At 40.1% G+C, this 17,712-nt stretch overlaps 1 long non-coding RNA gene across 32 annotated transcripts in view; it reads left to right on the top strand.

Moving 5' to 3' along the window:
• Positions 1–17,712, top strand: part of LOC138759331 (uncharacterized) — a 186,920-nt gene that overhangs the window by 76,431 nt on the left and 92,777 nt on the right. For 18 of the 32 annotated variants that reach the window (XR_011354764.1, XR_011354774.1, XR_011354766.1 and 15 more), the window contains 7 exons: positions 3,474–3,545; positions 5,018–5,117; positions 5,347–5,477; positions 5,851–5,921; positions 9,051–10,516; positions 16,568–16,704; positions 16,899–17,087. This is a non-coding gene — a long non-coding RNA (uncharacterized lncRNA). Of the gene's footprint in view, positions 1–3,473; positions 3,546–5,017; positions 5,118–5,346; positions 5,478–5,815; positions 5,922–9,050; positions 10,517–16,567; positions 16,705–16,898; positions 17,088–17,712 lie in introns of all 32 variants that reach the window. The other 14 variants (XR_011354762.1, XR_011354781.1, XR_011354784.1 and 11 more) reach the window with 13 other exon arrangements.

The raw sequence follows: 17,712 nt of genomic DNA, 5'->3' as shown, positions 1-17,712 counted from the left end.
ATTGGTTCTTAAGCTCATGGTCTTGTAGGGTGCAGGAGAAAAAGGCAACTGGTCTGCCCTCTTTGTTAAAGGTAGCAGCCCGAGCCATGTCAGAGGCATCGCTTTCCACCTGAAAGGGTGTGTTCTGGTCCATTGTATGCATGGTGGCCTTTGCGATGTAGCTCTGAATGTAATCTAAAGCCACCTGGGCTACCACCAACAATGGGAAAGAGGTGAACTTCAAGATCTTATCTACATAATGAGGGACCCACTGGGTGTTTAAGGAGACGCCCAGGAACCTCCTTAAGGCTTTCATGGTCCTTGGAATCGGGACGTCTAACAGGAGGCGCATTTATCGGAGTCAGGGCTAATGACACCATTCTCCACCACATAGCCCAGGATCGCCAGACGTTTCATCCAGAATATGCACTTACTGGGGTTGTGCGTAAGGTTCAAGCCCTTGGCTGTGTGGAGAAACCTCTGGAGGTTGGTGTCATGGACTTCCAGAGAGTGTCCACAAATGGTGATGTTGTCAAGATAAGGGAAGGTGGCCTTCAACCCATACTTGTCGACCATTTTGTCCATCTGTCTCTGGAAGACCGAGACCCCATTGATAATACCAAAAGGGACCCTCTGGAACTGATAAAGCTATCTGTCTGCCTCAAATGCTGTGTAGAGATTGGTAACTGATGGTATTCAGCTTTCAGGTCGATGGTTGAATAGACCCAGTACTGTGCAATTTTGTTTACCATGCCCAAAATTCAAGGGATGGGATACATGTCCAGGAGTGTGAAATGAATAATTGTCTGGCTGAACTCAATCTACAGCCTGGACTTTTCTTCCCCTTTCATAACTACCACCTGGGCTCTCCATGGACTGTTACAAAGTTCAATTTTTTTTGAGCAGCCACTGTGTCTCGGCTCTGATAAATTCCTGATCCCCCTGCTCTTTGTAGCTATTGGTTTGGAATTGTGAGTCAGGTTCAGAAACAGTGGGGGGGGGGGGAGGAATTAATATTTAAGGTGGAGAGTCCGTATGTGGTATCCGGCCTTTGGGATCTTTCATTCCACACCGTGATTTAAGGTGACACAGAAAGTCCAGGCCCAGCAACACAGGAGCACAAAAATCTTTCAGTACATTCAATTGGAACTTATAAAATACCCCCCCCCTTTACAATTAGATGACCTATACAACACCCCTGGATCATTGCAGAGTGAGAGTGCAAAGCTATAAAAATACAATAGTCTGTTGGGTACACTCTTAAGCTGTACCGCAGAGCTGTCGCAGAGTTCATAAAGCTCTCAGTGGAGCCAGTGTCTTCTAAGCAATCAGTCAAATGTCCATTTACCCTCACCTTCATCGAAAAGTTATTTAATTGGTGAGGTATTGCCAGTACTCCAGAAACCCTGTCGCTCCCCATGCTGTTGTCGACTCTGTCCTCTTGGCCCACGGGAGACAAGATGGCATTGACCACGTGATGTGGCAAGATGGCTGCCCTCCATCTTGATCTGATGATGGACTAAGTGGTGCTGACCTCGAGGCATGGCTTTCCGTGATGCTTCACTTCTGGTGGCAGTTCTCGCCATGAGGCGCAGCACAACGCTGGTGGCAAACAGTACAGAGAGGTGGAGGCCAGTCCTTTGGGACTCTGGCATGGGTCGAGCAATGATTCGGGGGTTGCACACGCGGTCGCCCTCTTTCGGCTCCCTTTAGCCAAGCAAGCCTTGACCCAGTGCCCTCGCTTACCGCATCCTGTGCCATGGCCTGTCCACAGAAGTAGCATCCCCGATTGCATGTGGCTGCAGAAGTTGGCACTGGGGCTCCAGGGGTCACAGGCGCCCCAATGACCTGGTCCTCTGAAAAGGCGCTGGTTTCGACCTTGAGGTCATCAGCTCCCAGTTGGGCCTGCTCGAATGCTTTCGCCAGCTCCAGGGTGCTGGCCAAGTCTTTCTTCGCCAACTCCAGCAGTCACTGCCTCACAGACTTTGACCTCACTCCTGCCATGAGATTGGCCTGGATTTGATCCTCCTCTCTCACCCGGGACGTGGCTGCTTCATAGTGGCATTTTCTGGTCAGGCCCCACAATTCAAGAACGTAGTCATCCAGTGACTCACCCAAACGCTGCCGCTGTTGAGAGTGTCAATGCCTCACCAGCACATCATGATGGGGCCTCATGTAATGGGCCTTTAAGCCTTCTCTATCAGACTCAAGAGAGAAGAGCTGATCTCTGGAGACCATCCAAGTTGAAGACATCTTGTGTGGCTGTCGAGCACTCCAGCTAGTAGGCGGATTCCTCTGGGGCCTTAGGGGACAGGGGGTCGATCTGAAGCATGCCTGGCTTCAACTGGGCTTCCATCCCATTTCAAAATTAAGCTATTAAAATTTTAATGTGTCTGAATGCACTCATACATGTTTTTAATAGCTTGCAATCAATAGTCCTCAGGTGAATCTGATGTAAGGTGGGAAAATCAGGGTTTATACTGGGGTAGGTGAAGGAGGAGCCAGCCACGGGAACGATGCATAGACAGTGAATTCCAATTCACTGCGGAGTCCCAAACCTATTAGGAAAGGAAGTTCTTGTTGCTCATAGTCTAAATATTTTACTCATACTAATATTTTTTTACGCTTCCTCTAAAGCTCCTTTCCTCTAACATCTTAAGAGTTTAACTTCGATTGTTTTTTTTCCAAAAGGAAACCTGACTGTCCAGAGATGGTTGTGTGATTTACAATATTTTGGAGCCAAGCTTCGAGTTTTTTGCGATATGTGATCAGAGACAAAGATAGTGACATGGTGCAGTTGTGTTAACGATAGTTCTGCCACTGGTGTGGACCTGGAAGGGTCAGGGTGACATTGTCTAATGCTCCCATTAACTGAGTGGCCCTGCTGCCCAGTCATCACACTCAATGGTCCACCAAAGGTGAAAGACAAGAATGGCAGTGTTTTTTTTAAAACACTGAAGAATCCTTGGAGGTCTGTGCCCAAGATAGCATTGCTCATTATTGGGTGCCCAGACCATCAGGGCTGCAGAGGAACAACAGACTGGCTGAGGACACCACAGAAGGAGAATACCCCTCTCTGCCCCTGCTGAGCAGAAGCCTGGGAGTGGACCCCAGAACGTAGGAGACCAGCAAGGCGCTTGGTGGTCAAAGGACTCACACCAAGCCGCAAGCTGCTGGTGATCAGCTCATGGGACCGGGATTTGGACCAGAATTCAGGATAGCAAGGATCCTGAAGGGGCTCGAATGCTGACAGCTTCCAAAATGTATTGGGTGTCCATAATCTGGTGCTAGGGAGTGACGAGTGCCTGGAGCTCAGATTCACTGCTGGAATGAACAGGATGCTGTGCAGGAATGGAGGTTACAGGAGCTAAGGGTTGGCAGCACCAGAGGAGGTGACAGGATCTACAGACACTCGATGAAAAGACTCTCATTTGCTTCTCTTTTTCTTCTTGGTAGAGATGCTGCTAGTGACATGTCATTGTGTGCTTTTGTAGATGACACAAGTTAAAGCCTTGAACCTTGATTGGCAGTGGAGAACTGGGCAACTATTAGGATGAAGAGACTCTGTGAGTACCCTGATACTTAATAATGGCATAGGTTAGCATGTGAACTCTGGCCACTTGGTTGAAGGACTTTCAACAAGAGTGCTCAATAAAACATTAGATTCAGGCTCCTACTCAGATTCTCGGTTGCCATTGGTATCAGTGGTTCAGCTTGTTTTGTCAGGCTATCAGTCTGACAAAGCTCCTGTAAAATTAACTAAGGATCATCGAGTAAACACAGATGAAAATATGCACAACATCCCGGTTGTTAGGCAACATTCACCAGAGGAAGTGAATGAAACAACAGACAAACTACAGTTGACAATTGCAAACTTGAGGATATCACATTTAATTCCCTCATCAAAGTTATTAATATATTTCACAAATAGTTTGTATTCAAATACTGACTCCTGTGGTGTCCCACCAATAGCACCTTGTTCATTCCTATTGATCTTTCTGATTACCACCCAGTTCGCTGTCCTTGATATACTAATCTCTTGTGTGGGATCTTATTGAAAGTTTTCTGGAAGTCTAAATAAATCTGTTCTCCCCCATCCATTCTACAAGTTAAATCTTCATTCACAAAATTTGTCAAGAATTATTTTCCAGTTTTGGTGAAGGGTCTTTGACCTAAAACATTTGTTCTGTTTTTCTTCCCATAGATGTGGCCTGACCCACTGAGTATTTCCAGAATTTCTATTTTCATTTTAGTTTTCCATCATCTAGATTATTATTTTTTCGGTTTTTATAACTGTGTTGACCTTGACCATTTTCCAAATCCTCTGCTCTGCTAGCTATTTCCCCATTACCAATATCAGGTTAACGTGTTTCTGATTCATTTTTTTCTCTCTCTCCTTTTCAACCCTTCAATCAATGGGAACTGATGTGGAGGCTAATAATTTTGGGAAATGAGGCAACATTAAATCCTGGCTGGACTGAGCTCATTGAACGCAGCCATCATGTGGAATAGAGTGCTGTATGCTGAAGCCCAAGCCTTCTGAACCCCACTGGCTGTGGCTGCAGTCCATGGCCCACAACCATATGTAGAGTCATGGAATTTTATTACTTTTCACCATCAGGCAGTAACTAGAAATTTTCCTCACTTTTACAATATTTAAGTTAACCAGATGATCAGTAAAGTTATGTCTGACCTAAATTTTTTAGTGTATCCCTGCAAGCCTGCAACAATCTCTTTGATCAGTCTATGTGCTTTGATGCCTTCCATATGATACTCTTTTTCCCTGAAGGTGAGAAACAAATCTTTGAAGCCTTTGAATTGAGGGCAGGTAACAGAGGTATCAAACATTTCAGGATTTGCTTTATTAATAAAGAAAGCTGCCTCAAAAAGGACAAAGGCTGTATTTTATATGTGAAGGTACAACTGAGTCTGTGGGTGCTGATTTATTTACAGACGTTCAGATATAGATTTTGTTGCTTTCCATATATATATATAAAAAGACAGAGATTCTTTATAATCCGTGTCTTTTGTTTTTCAGCCACTGTCTGCTGTGCCTTTGATTTGCTACCTAATTAATCTCATCAAGCCTGTGATTCTTATCATCAAAGCAAACACACATAATTGTGAATCTTAAAGAGGTATTCAGTAGATCATGTTGATGGCCAGCTAACAGTTCCATTCAGAAGTGGCAACTAGCAACGGCATAAGTGTCAGTGTGTTTCAGATGTTTGCACCCTCCAGCTCTGCCACTGCTTCCAGCACCAATTCCCATATAACCATAACCATATAACCATTTACGGAGCGGAAACAGGCCATGTTGGCCTTTCGAGTCTGCACCGGTTCACTGATTTTGTGTGCCCTCTTCAGGCATTGGTCCCGGTAGATCTTCATTCAATAACAATGGACGAATTCAATGCAGGTGGAATCAGTAACTATCTGGAACTTCCAACAATCCAAGAATAGTGAAGTCATCAAGCAGGCGAGCAGCATTTTAAAAAGTAATAAACACTAATCATAATTCTTTTTATAAATCATATCACAGAAAGTAAACATTTGGACAGGCACATAAGATTAAGGGTGAAGTAGAAATATTAAATTTGCTGAAATTAAGATTTGAAATTATAAGGAGTATATTAATAGAGCATTCCACGAGATACTGTGCCAATGCACTATGCATCTGGTCCTTTGGCTTTCCACCAGCTATAATTGGCTCGCCTATTTTGACCTGATTCAAATGAATGGGATTGTTGACTTGCACTGAAAACTATTTTCTTCATATCAGTGTTTAACATTTTTTCTCATTTAAATATATATCCATTGTAATTGATAATTGAAGACATTGGGAAATTAATTGAATGCCCTTCCTGACAGCAGAAGATTGGAGCCCACTCTGCTGCATGAGGCTGCAAAGGATCAGGGCAAATGCAGGTATCCCACAGGAGGTGAGTACTGGGTCTCACCCATCAACAAATTGCATCTGTCTATCTGAATTGATCAATAAATGAATGCAGAAATTAGTCATAAGACAGTTTGATGCACCATTGGGTTATTTAATAATTAACAATGAGCACTGTTACAAAGATCGGAGTTCTAAGAGGAAGTGCAGGCAGAATCTGTGGAAGGAGAAACTGAGTGAACATTTCAGATTGATGACCTCCATCATCAGAACAGTAACGATTTCTCCTTCCACAGATGCTTCACAACTGGCTAAATATTTCCAGCATATTTTTAAATTTCAGATTTACAGCAAATGTTGTATATTGGTTCTAGATTGGAAATTGAAATTGGGAATTTATTTTCACATGGTGAAGTCCACAAGTTTAATAAGAATTAAAAACTTGGCTGCTTTCCAAGCTTTACTCAACTTAATTGTACAGTTATAGTTTTAAAATGGCAGTTAGAATTTAAAAGAAAGGCACGTGACCTGGGGAGCGACGGCAGCCAAGATCAACTGAATATGAAATGCAAGCTCATTAACAATTAAGAATCACTCACTGGCCCAGGTGATTCATTCTGATTTACAAATTAAGGGCTTTAGGGTGGGTCAAGAGGAACATAACATTAGTTTATTTGCAGATGATGTTTTAATATATTTGACTAACCCTGGGTCATCCTTACGAAGATTGTATGCTCAATTGGAAGAATATGGAAAAGTTGTGGTTACAAAATAAATTGGGATCAAAGTGAAAATTTCCCTTTGACAGCAGGTAATTATATTCAGTGCCAGAGAGATACACAGTTTAAATAGCTAAAAGCAACTAGTAAATATTTAGGAATATGTGCAGATAGTAATTTGAAGAATTTACATAAATTGAATTATTTGTCTTTACTTAAAAAGATTGAGGAAGATTTTTTTAAAAATGGATATATTTGCTTATTACTTTAGTTGGAAGAATGAATTGTATAAAGATGAATATATTTCCAAGGATACAATATCTTTTAAAGACGTTACCAATATTAATACCTCAAAAATTTTTTCAAGAATTAAGTAAGCAAATAAGGAGATTTCTTTGGAAAGGTAAAATGGTAAGAGCTTCTATAGAGAAGTTAACATTGAAATACGAATTGGGTGGACTACAGCTTCCTAATTTTGGGAATTATTTTAGAGTGGCGCAGATGAGATTCTTGGCTTTTGTTTTAAATAGAAAACCAGCTTGGGTTAATAGAGAATTGAATAAAATAGGAGAAAAGAAAGCAGATGAATTTGTATATAAATGGGAATCAAAACTGTTGATAAAGAGACACTATTTTGAAATTTTAAAAAATCAAGTTATTTTTTGAAGGTCTATAATCACCTAAAATGCCATTGATTAATAGAATAATCAGTTTTTAAATATATGATTCCATAAAGGGATTGTTAATGTGGAAGATTGTTATGAAATAGGTCAATTAATGTCATTTGAACAATTGAGAAACAAATATGCTCTACCACGTAATACCCTTTTTTGTTATTTCAGTTCAGAGCATATTAGAGAGATAAGTTGGGACCAACAATGTTTTGGTGTAGCTGTACTGAGATATAACTTCTTATTAGGAGGTGCGGCTGTTAGAAAATTCTTTAATATATTTATTATTACAAGCAGGAACTCCTAAATTAGGATTATATAGATGCAAGCAGAGATGGGAAATAGATTTGATTATTACAATAGACCAACAAATGTGGGAAAATTGAATAGATTGAAATCAGATTTATCAGATCAACGTTTTGGGTGTGGCGAAGATGTAGGATCTTTTACACCAGTTGTTCTCAACCTTTTTCTTTCCACTCACATACCGCTTTAAGTAATCCCTATGCCATCGGGATTAGTAAGGGATTGCTTAAGGTGGGATGAGAGTGGGGAGGGAAGGGTAAGAATCACTGCTCTAGAACCGATTGTAACTGAAATATTTTGCTTGATCAAAATTGTTATTGGCCCATTTCCTTTGGAGTTATGAAACCGTGCACATAACGAGTCCATTAGGAATGATTAAAACAGTGGTTTTCAACTTTTTTCTTTCCACCATACTAATTACAGAGTACCTATAGCATAGGGAATACAAAGTGGTATGTGAGTGGAAAGAAAAAGGTTGAAAATCACTGTTTTATACATTCAACGTCATCTTATCCCAATGTGAGACCTTTTTGGGTGACCATATGTAACTTTCTTGAACAAGTTACAGGAATTGTTTTTCCATTAAAATCCAATTTATTTTTATTAGGAAATAATGAAGGTACAAATCCTAAATTGAAATGATCAATTTATCAATTGAAATTTGTTAAATTAACATTAGCGGTAGCAAGAAAATGTATTGCAATTACTTGGTAATCAAATATATCTTTATGCCAAGGTGGCATGCTGAAATTTGAAGTTGTATTACTTTGGAAAAAATTACTTATAATTTAGGAAATAAGTACTCTACGTTTTTACAAATATAATGCCCGTACACTTAAATAATGGGATTAAATTTGTAGTGATATTCCTTTCATCTCTCTAGTCCTGCAGAATTCTCCTCTCTATGTTTGTTAGAATTATTAAGTTGTACTGTACGACATCTCTCTCTCTCTCTCTCTCTCTCTCTCTCTCTCTCTCTCTCTCTCTCTCTCTCTCTCTGCAATCCAAAGATTCTTTTTTTATATTCCTTTTTATTGTCTTTTTGTACCTATAACTTTTTAACTTTTTTTCAATTTGTATATTGTTTTTCTTTGGAGGGAAGGTTGGGTGGGAGGGAGGCAATTTGGGGTGGGGTGAAAACCATAATGTATGTAATCATTTGTTCTTTTTTTTGATATCTGTACTATTATATAATATTTGTAGCTACTGAATGTATGGAATATTAAATAAAATATTAAAAAATAATAACGTTGTAATATTACAGATTGTATCAAAACTTTATTTGCATCACTCACAAACAATAAACAATGTCCCAAGTTATCTTAATGACTGTGCTATTCTCAAGTTGCAGTTATTAAGCTCATGGAAAAAAATATAACCACATGTATCATAAAGAATGAAAGCACATGAACAAAAACATGATGTATATCAGTACTTGCTGAATTCTGGTCCAACCATGTGGTTTTCATTTCATTGTAGGTGGAAAGATGACTGATCCAAGCCATATCTTTTAAGTAATGTTACCAAATGCACACGTTGGAACAATGTTTTATTGTCCAGTTGGGTTACTGGCCTTAATAAGATAAAATTCGAAACTGCATTGGTCTTTTGCCAGATTATAGGCAGACTCCTTGAACCATTCAAACTTGAGTAACAAAAGCTCCATTCTGAAAGCCACTTTGTTGTTTCATCTTTGATGCAGGAAATGAATGAATGACCTCGACAGAATGGTTTACGACTTATTTGCAGTTAACACTTGGCTTCTTGTTAGTTCATTAAAACCAACAAAGCTTATGTATGTATTGAAGTTAAAGTATCCTGATCTTGAAATATGTAACATTTTTTGTTTAAAGAAGCATCATGAAGCATGGTGAGTGATGAATTTTGTTCTGTTAATGACTTCAAACTTTCTCAGATTCATTTAATGACTGATTTTAATTCAATGACAATTTGTGATCATTGAGCAAATCGCAGCTTCAATTGAACTCATTGTAAAAAGTGATTTAAAAAAAACCTTTTCTTTAACATATCACTTAATTTGAAATATGGTATGAATTAGTGCTCTTTGGAAATTCTATAAAACATTTATTTTTCATAGTTTTATTCCTTATTTAAAAGTATTGAAGCATCCTCTTGATCTAACACTCTGGCCCTCAACACTGACAATCTGAATGTGATAAGTGATGTAGAAAATGCCTTAAAATAAAATCTTTTACCTCCTCATTGCACATCTCTGAAATTTTTCTTATTTGCAGTAATTACTAGAGATTCCATTTATCTGCATACTTAAAAAAAATCAGATATAAAATCTGTTCTAATCCACAGTCATTGTTTAATAGCAATTTTATTGCATTCCCTCTTTTCTCATTAGAGAAGCATGAACATTTTGAATAATTTTGCAATACTGTAAAACTATGACCCTTGATATCATGATCTGTTTTTCTCTTCTTCCTCTGATCGATGCTCTGAGTCTTACCACAAAACAACTGCATCTAGTTCATGGTCTAATACCTCTTTAAATAAGACTGGCAAATTTATCCAATGAGCAGACTTTTTTTCCTTGAATCGAAGGGTGATTTGGACTTGAGCTTAGCAGTCCATTCCTGTGGGATATATTGAACCTGTGGTCATGGTGCAATTGCCAGTTTAAGCATGCATTTCCTAACGTCAACATTTTTAAGAGCGAGATCTTATCAATATTCATTCTAAGTTTGGACTTCTGGATAATGTTTCTCTTCCACAGTGACTCATTTTTAGAAGTACTTATGGTTTCACTGGGAAAGTTACACAGATTGTAAATTTCTGATGATTCATTCAAACCACAGTTACGCAAACTCTTGTCATTTCCCCCCCCCCCCCTTTTTTTGCATTGTCTGTGCTTTCAGTAACTAAGCTCTAGCTCCAGTAAATTCATGTTGATTTCGCGAATGTTTGCATTCAAACCTGTAAGTAGAGGCTACTGCTTCAATTCATTTAACTTGTTGCTGTCGTCACCAGAACTTCATGATGAATGTGTAATCTCTCCTTTTCCATGGTTGTGTTAAACTATTGGTGGGTATGGAAATTGGTAGAACACATACATCTGAGAACTTAGGTGATGACTTGTTGATGTATGTATTCAAAACCTGAATTAAACACTAAAGATCCTGCTGTACACATCTTGGAGAAATAAAAAATCTCTGCTGAACAAAGTTAGTGTATAATCTGAATGTGTTATCGACTTGACAAAGGGATTTTACAGAGGAGACAATTGAAAATGCTAACTTCAAAATAAAAATTGATGTGTGGGAGTTAAAATGGTGGCAGACAACTAGTAGGAGGGACTTGGAGATCCCGATAGAATTAGAGATAAGAGAAAAAAACAAAATTCCCCCTAGAAAAAAAGATTCAGTAGTAAAGAAAAAGTCACTAAATTCAGAATAGTGAGAAAAATGGGAAAGCAGAAGGTACCAACTTTGAGATGGCAGAAGTCAGAGCCAACAGAGAGACGGGTAAGCCTACCCCATGGTGGCCGGGACATTGAGGCTGACCTCGGGCCTGTGTCAAAATCGGCAGTGGGAGCGGAGCCTCAGACTGCCCTGCAGGAGAAGGGCTTACCCGGAGGGATGAGTGAAAGTGACACTGGTAAGGCTAATCCATGGGGGAGGGGGCCTGGGAAGGAACCACAGTCAAAGCGATAGGAACGCTGTCGACCTTGCGAAGCAACAGGCCTCGCAGACAGCAGGACTGACATGACTGGTGGCGACGTCAGGGCACGTCGGAGAGGCAGATGGCCGGGAGATGTTGGAAATCTTGACCTGACATCAGAGGAGGAAGAAAATGACTCAGATGGGGAGGAGGAGGACCTATCAGAAAATGACCTGAGACACTGGACATCAGTGAAGGGAAGGTGGGAAATGAAGGAGGCAGGGGGTTTGATGCCCTCTATAAGAGACATTATTGGAGGCCATCGGACAGATTAAAAAGACACTAAAGACATTGGTGACCTGACAAAATGTGATCAAAGAAAGATTGGATATATTTATTGAAAGAGCAGTAATAATAGAAGACTCAATTAAAAAAGTGGAAAAGAGATTAGACAGGAATAAAAATTAAATAGATGTGTGAATGAGGGAAAGGGAGAAGATATGGGAGAATATGGACTCCTTGGAAAATTTTAGTATACGGAATAATATTAAAATAATGGGGGTGAAGGAGGGTGTGGTAGGATGAGATCTTTGGGATTCTTCACATAAATAGATCTTGGTTGTACTGGAGCAGGACAAAATTGAGGGTAAGTTGAAGATTGATAGGGCCCATTGGTCTATCACTCCCACCTGTACGGGCCCCGATTAATGACCCCACTCAGTCCTGGTAAAACCTCTTCATTACTAGGGCAGAGAACGAATTTTGCAGGCGGCAGCATTTAGGATTAAGGAAATGGGGGGGGGGGGGGGGGGTCCCGGCAGAATACGGGGGAAGGAAAGTTCTCTTCTACCTAGATATTGCTGTTGCATTGTTAAGGCGCAGGAAATAATTTGACTGGGTTTTTAAAAAAATGTTACGACAGAGGGGGATAGAGTTCACCCTCCTTCACCCAGCAATTTTAAAAGTAATATGAACTGGAGGTGAGAAGAAATGTTTTACAGATGCTAAGGAGGCAATGGGCTACATGGAAGCCTTGCCATCCTCACTGGGTGGAAAAAGACATAAATGCAGGAATAAACTATTGTAGATATTGCAAATGTTATAAGAATTTGGATGTGAATGTTTTATTGTTTAAGAGTATGAATGTTAAAGTTAAATAAAGAGTTTAATATTGGGAGATCTAAGAAAGGGGAATAGAACTGATGGGTGCAAAATGGGTGAGTTTGCGCTAGTATCTTGGATATTGGCGCTGGGAGAGAAAGGGGAGGAATAAGAAGATTGGGGTATATTTGGGGGTATTTCTTGTATTTTTCTGATTTGGTTTTAGTTTGTTTCGGTTTTATTTGGAGCATGGCAGTCTGGGTCAGGGATCTGCAGAAGATAAATTAGATGGAAGACAAGTATTATGGAAAAGAATGAAGGGGAGGAAAATAATGGAGAGGCTCTGGGGTAATTGATAAATTAGTGAGTATTAAGATAAATCGGATGAATGGAATGATAAAGAGAAAAAGAGTTTTGCACACTTAAAGAAAATACAAACAGATATAGTATACCTGCAGGAGACGCAGCTCACAAATCAAGAATATATAAAGTTAAAAAGGGGGTGGATGTGCCAAGTGCTGATGTCCTCCTTTAATTCCAGGGCCAGGGGAATGTCTATCCTCATAGGAAAAACTGTTCCAGCGGTGGTCTGGAGATTTGTGGTGATACATTGACATATACTCAGAATCATGGACACTCCCCGAATTTTGATGATGAGAAATTTATGGAAAAGATATATATTTGAAAGTAACAGAGGGGTGTGAGAATATTTTGATTGGAGGGAATTTTAACTTTTTATCTGTTATGCTTTGGATATGTCAGCGAGGAAAGTAACACAGAGCCAGGGCAGCTAAAATTGCCCTGGCTTTTATGAAAGAGCTGAATTTAATAGCTGCCTGGAGAAGGCAATATCCGAGAGAGAGGGACTATTCCTTTTACTCAACACAACACGATACCTACACTAGAATTGATTTATTTTTGGCATCGGCCTAATTGGAAGGGAGGATGATGAAGATTGAGCACATGGCTGGGTTACTATCTGACCATTCCCCCTTGACTCTGTTCATTATAATGCCAGATAAATGGGCCACGGTGTATAGATGATGCCCTAATCTGTTGCTGTTTGGAAAAATAGATTTTTGTAGCTTTGTTAGATCACAGATAGATTAGTTTTGTGAGACAAACTGTCCCTCTGCTACCAATAGTTTCTTATTATGAGATACATTGAAGGCTTATTTAATGGGCATGATAACTAGATATACCAGTGGTATCAAAAAGGGGCTTATGAAAGAAATAAATGACTTGGAGCATGAAATAACCCAAATGGAGAAAGATATCAAAGATCAGGCTCTGAGGATAAATATAGGAATTTAATAAACAAAAAACTCAACTACAACACAATGCAAACATACAAGATAGAAAAGATGATCCTAAGATCTAAACAACAGTATTATGAGGTGGGGGAAAGGGGGAATATGCATAAATTTGAAAGGGGAATATGTATAAATTTATCTCTACAATGTATCTCCTATTCTAAAGTGAGGGTCTGAAGCCAGGCTTATACAAGTTGAGGAAAAGGTGGGTCCAACCATCCACAAGCGGTGCCAGGTGCCAGGTACAGGTTGGTGCAATACAATTTCCTACCTCACACCACAAAAATTACATAACGCTAAACCAGAAATCTTAGAAAAATGCTTTAGGTGTGGTGTGGAGACTGAAACCTTTATGTATTCAACCTGGCTGCTTACAAAGGTGAGATCCTTCTGGGAGGACCTGGGGGATATTCTGAGAAAATTTACAAAGGTGGATTTTGCACAGGATCCAGAATTGTACCTTCAAGAGAACATTATGGACATGAATTTTAAACTGTCTATATACTAAATTCAGTTTGTGAAGGTCGGCAGGAAGTGTATAGCGATCACGTGGAAGTCCGACTTCCAACTAAATACTACACAATGGAATATGGAAATGCAGAGTTGTATTCCCCTGGAGAAAATCACATACGATTTGAGGAAGAACTCTGGCATATATGCTAGGGTGTGGCAACCCTATCTGCACAGATGTAATTATACCCCTTTTAGATAAAGTGAATGCAATAACTGTGCCAGTAGTGGAATGCTTGAGATCAGGGAAGTGGGTCATGGTGCATTTTGTCCCTTATTCTTTTATTTTAGGTTTCTTTTGGGCTCTTCTTAAGTTCCTTTAAATGTTTTTGTGTTTAATGATACTGTATTTGTTTAGTTTATATAACCTGTTTTTTGTATTACGTTATGGTGCAGGAGGGAGGGGAGAGGGATGGGGGGTGGTAAAATAGACTCTGTATGATATGCACTAATGTTGGAAAAGAATGTGCCATTTAATAGGATTAATATGAGTCTGAAAATCATAAATAAAATATTCAAAAAAGACTGATGTGTGGATTTTGCTGCTAAAACCAGCATTTGTTATTTATACCTACTGGTAATCACCTTCAAAGCAGTGAGCCATGCTCATGAACTGGTACCTTTCATGTGGTGAAGGTGGTCACAAAATGCTGACGAGATAAAATTCCAGGATTTAGACACAGCGGCTGTGAAATATTTGCAAGTTTGGATAATGCACGAGGTAGAGAGTGTTCCTTCAGGTGGTATATTCCCATGTGCCTGAAACCCTTGACTTTCTTGGCAGTAAAAGTTGCTACTGGAATGGTCTTACTGTGATGGATTTTATACCTGTTACTCACACCTTACTCACCATGCTCCATTGGTTGAGTGAATTAATTTATAGGGCAGTGAATGGATTTCCAATCAATGTGGTTCCTTTTTCCCCAGATAGTGTTGAGCTTTATGACCCAGACAGGCAAATAAAATATATTCCATCACACTCCTGACTTCTGTCCTGCTGGACTTGGGAGGTGAACCAATCCATATGAGATACCTAGCCTCTGACTCATTGTTGTGGCCACAATGTTTACATGACTGGTCTAGATATACATCTAGTCAGGGTGGATGTTGATGGTGGAGATTAAGTCATGGTCATGCAATTGGTGAAAGGAGGTAGTTTGACTCACTGTGGTTTGATTATATCTGAGGTTCGTCACTTGTGTTGTACAAATGTAATTTGCCACAATACATGCAAGCCTTTGTGTTGTTTAGGTTTTATTATATGTAGTCATGGGCAGCTTAATTTTCCTGAGGCGATGTGATTATAATTGAACTTTGTGAAATTTTTAGCAAATGTCCTTACGGTAGGTGCTTTCAAACTGCCTTGTAAAATGAGGTTAACTGGGCAATTTGCCTGATTTGTGCCCCACTCACAAGGCAGCTTGATAGGGTCCGACCCAGTCAGCGTCGTCCAAAGTCAGCCGGGTCCCTGCCCTACCTTGGAGGTAGTCAGGGAACCCAGTTAAACTTACCCAGGTCACGTCGACCAGCGGCTTGAACAGCAAAATGACTGACCCAGTTACTCCTGTGATGTCAGCTCTTACGCGCTGGTGTCAGAGGAAACCTCAGCTGAAGTGTCTGTGGTGACCAGTGGGAGAGAGGGGTCGCTGCCAGGGCCCAGGTTGGAGAAGTGAGGGGTGAGGGGTTGCTGCCGTGGGGCAGGGAGAAGTGGGATTGCTGCTGCGGGAGAGTGAGGAAAGGGGGTTGCTGCTGTGGGGGAGAGAGGAGAGGGGTTGCTGCCACAGGGGAGAGGGGTCACTGCCGTGAGGGTGAGAGGAGAGGGGTCACTGCTGCGGGGGAGAGAGGAGAGGGGTCGCTGCTGCGGGGGAGAGAGGTCGCTGCTGTGGGGGAGAGAGGAGAATGGTCACTGCCACAAGGGAGGGAGGAGAGGGGTAGCTGCTGCAAGGGAGAAAGGAGAGGGGCTGCTGCTACGGGGGGGAGAGAGGAGAGGGATCGCTGCTGCGGAGGAGAGGGGTCACTGCTGTGGGGGAGAGAGGAAAGGGGTCGCTGCTGTGGAGGAGAGAGGAGAGGGGTCAGCTGCCGCGGGTTGGGGTGAGCACGATTGATGGTGGGAGGGAGAATGATAGCTGGTGGGGGGAGGAGATTAGTTTGAGTGACACATCACTTATCTCGTCATCACGGGGGCAGGATCTCCCTTAAATCACCTGGAGGCACCTTTGCCCCACATCGCAGATGGATCCAAGGAGGGCTACCCAGGTGCTGCAGTTTAAAAGCACCTTCTGACCTTCTAAGTAAAGCCACTGATGAAGTAGCTGTTCAGCTGAGACCCTACCCTGGGAAATTTGCATAGTTATATTCTAAGAATGAAATGATGCACTCTAGTAATATCTGGGGAAAAGCATCACAAGTATTGTGTGAAACTCTTATCATTTCATTTCCTTGTAGGTGATCACTTTTCCTTAAACCATGGTTCTTCCTGGAACCTTCAGTGAGAAGCAACAGCTTCCTGGCACCTTTACTACAGCACCAAATCCTTAAAAAAATTGTACTGTACACTCCCAAACAAGTATATTCTTCCTCAGGTGAGGAAACTTAATTATTCTAGGTGTTGTCTCACAAACACTAATTCAATTGGGACTTGTTTATATTCATTACAAGTTTAAATTATTTTATAATGTCCTAAGTATTTTACAGTAATTTCATATCACATCTTTTTAAAAAGAGCATTTTTAAACTTTGTAATGGCATAATAATTTTTAATGTTTCTGTATATAAGGAGCATTGAAGGAGCAAAGTCCTTAACATATTTGACAACAGTCAAAACGTTGACACGTGGCTATATCATGGTCAGATTTCTTGAGCTGATTTGTGGGTGTGTCTAATACCAGCCCACCCATGTGAAGGCAATAAATTACACAATGCCCTCATTGCCTTGATCAAGTGGATTCCCAGGGATCTGCAAAAGGTAGGTGCTTTATTTTTAACATATCCAAAACAAGACTGGGTACATTAGTACTAACAAGAAGTTAAGTTCTATTTTATTCAATACTATGAAACACAAGAGTTCTTGCTTGTAATAAGTCAATTTTTATTAACCAATCTGCATGCTAAATTGTGATAAGGTAATAATTATTTACAACAAAAAACATTCATTAATCCCGTAGCTAATTATATTGTGCTAATATTTTACTATGGATGGTTACCAAAGGAGTGAATTATGTTCTGAGAATAGCACCTCTATGACTGTATATTTGTAGAATATAGGGACACGTTGCCATTTATGTCTGCGGTGGATCATGATGAAACATGACCATCAGAATAATGATTTAGAATTGTGCTTAGCTATTCATATAAGATGGAGATATATATATATATAAATGTGTTTATTTATATATATATATATATATATATATATATATATGTGTGTGTGTGTGTGTGTGTGTGTTTATATATATATATATATATATATATGTGTGTGTGTGTGTGTGTGTGTGTGTGTGTGTGTGTTTATATATATATATATATATATGTGTGTGTGTGTGTGTGTGTGTGTGTGTTTTTATATCTATATATATATATATATATATATA

The sequence above is a fragment of the Narcine bancroftii genome, chromosome 3 (genome assembly GCF_036971445.1).
Source record: "Narcine bancroftii isolate sNarBan1 chromosome 3, sNarBan1.hap1, whole genome shotgun sequence".
NCBI classification, from domain to species: Eukaryota; Metazoa; Chordata; class Chondrichthyes; order Torpediniformes; family Narcinidae; genus Narcine; species Narcine bancroftii.
The sequence above is the reverse complement of the archived record's forward strand: the minus strand, read 5'-3'. Positions and strand labels throughout refer to the sequence as shown.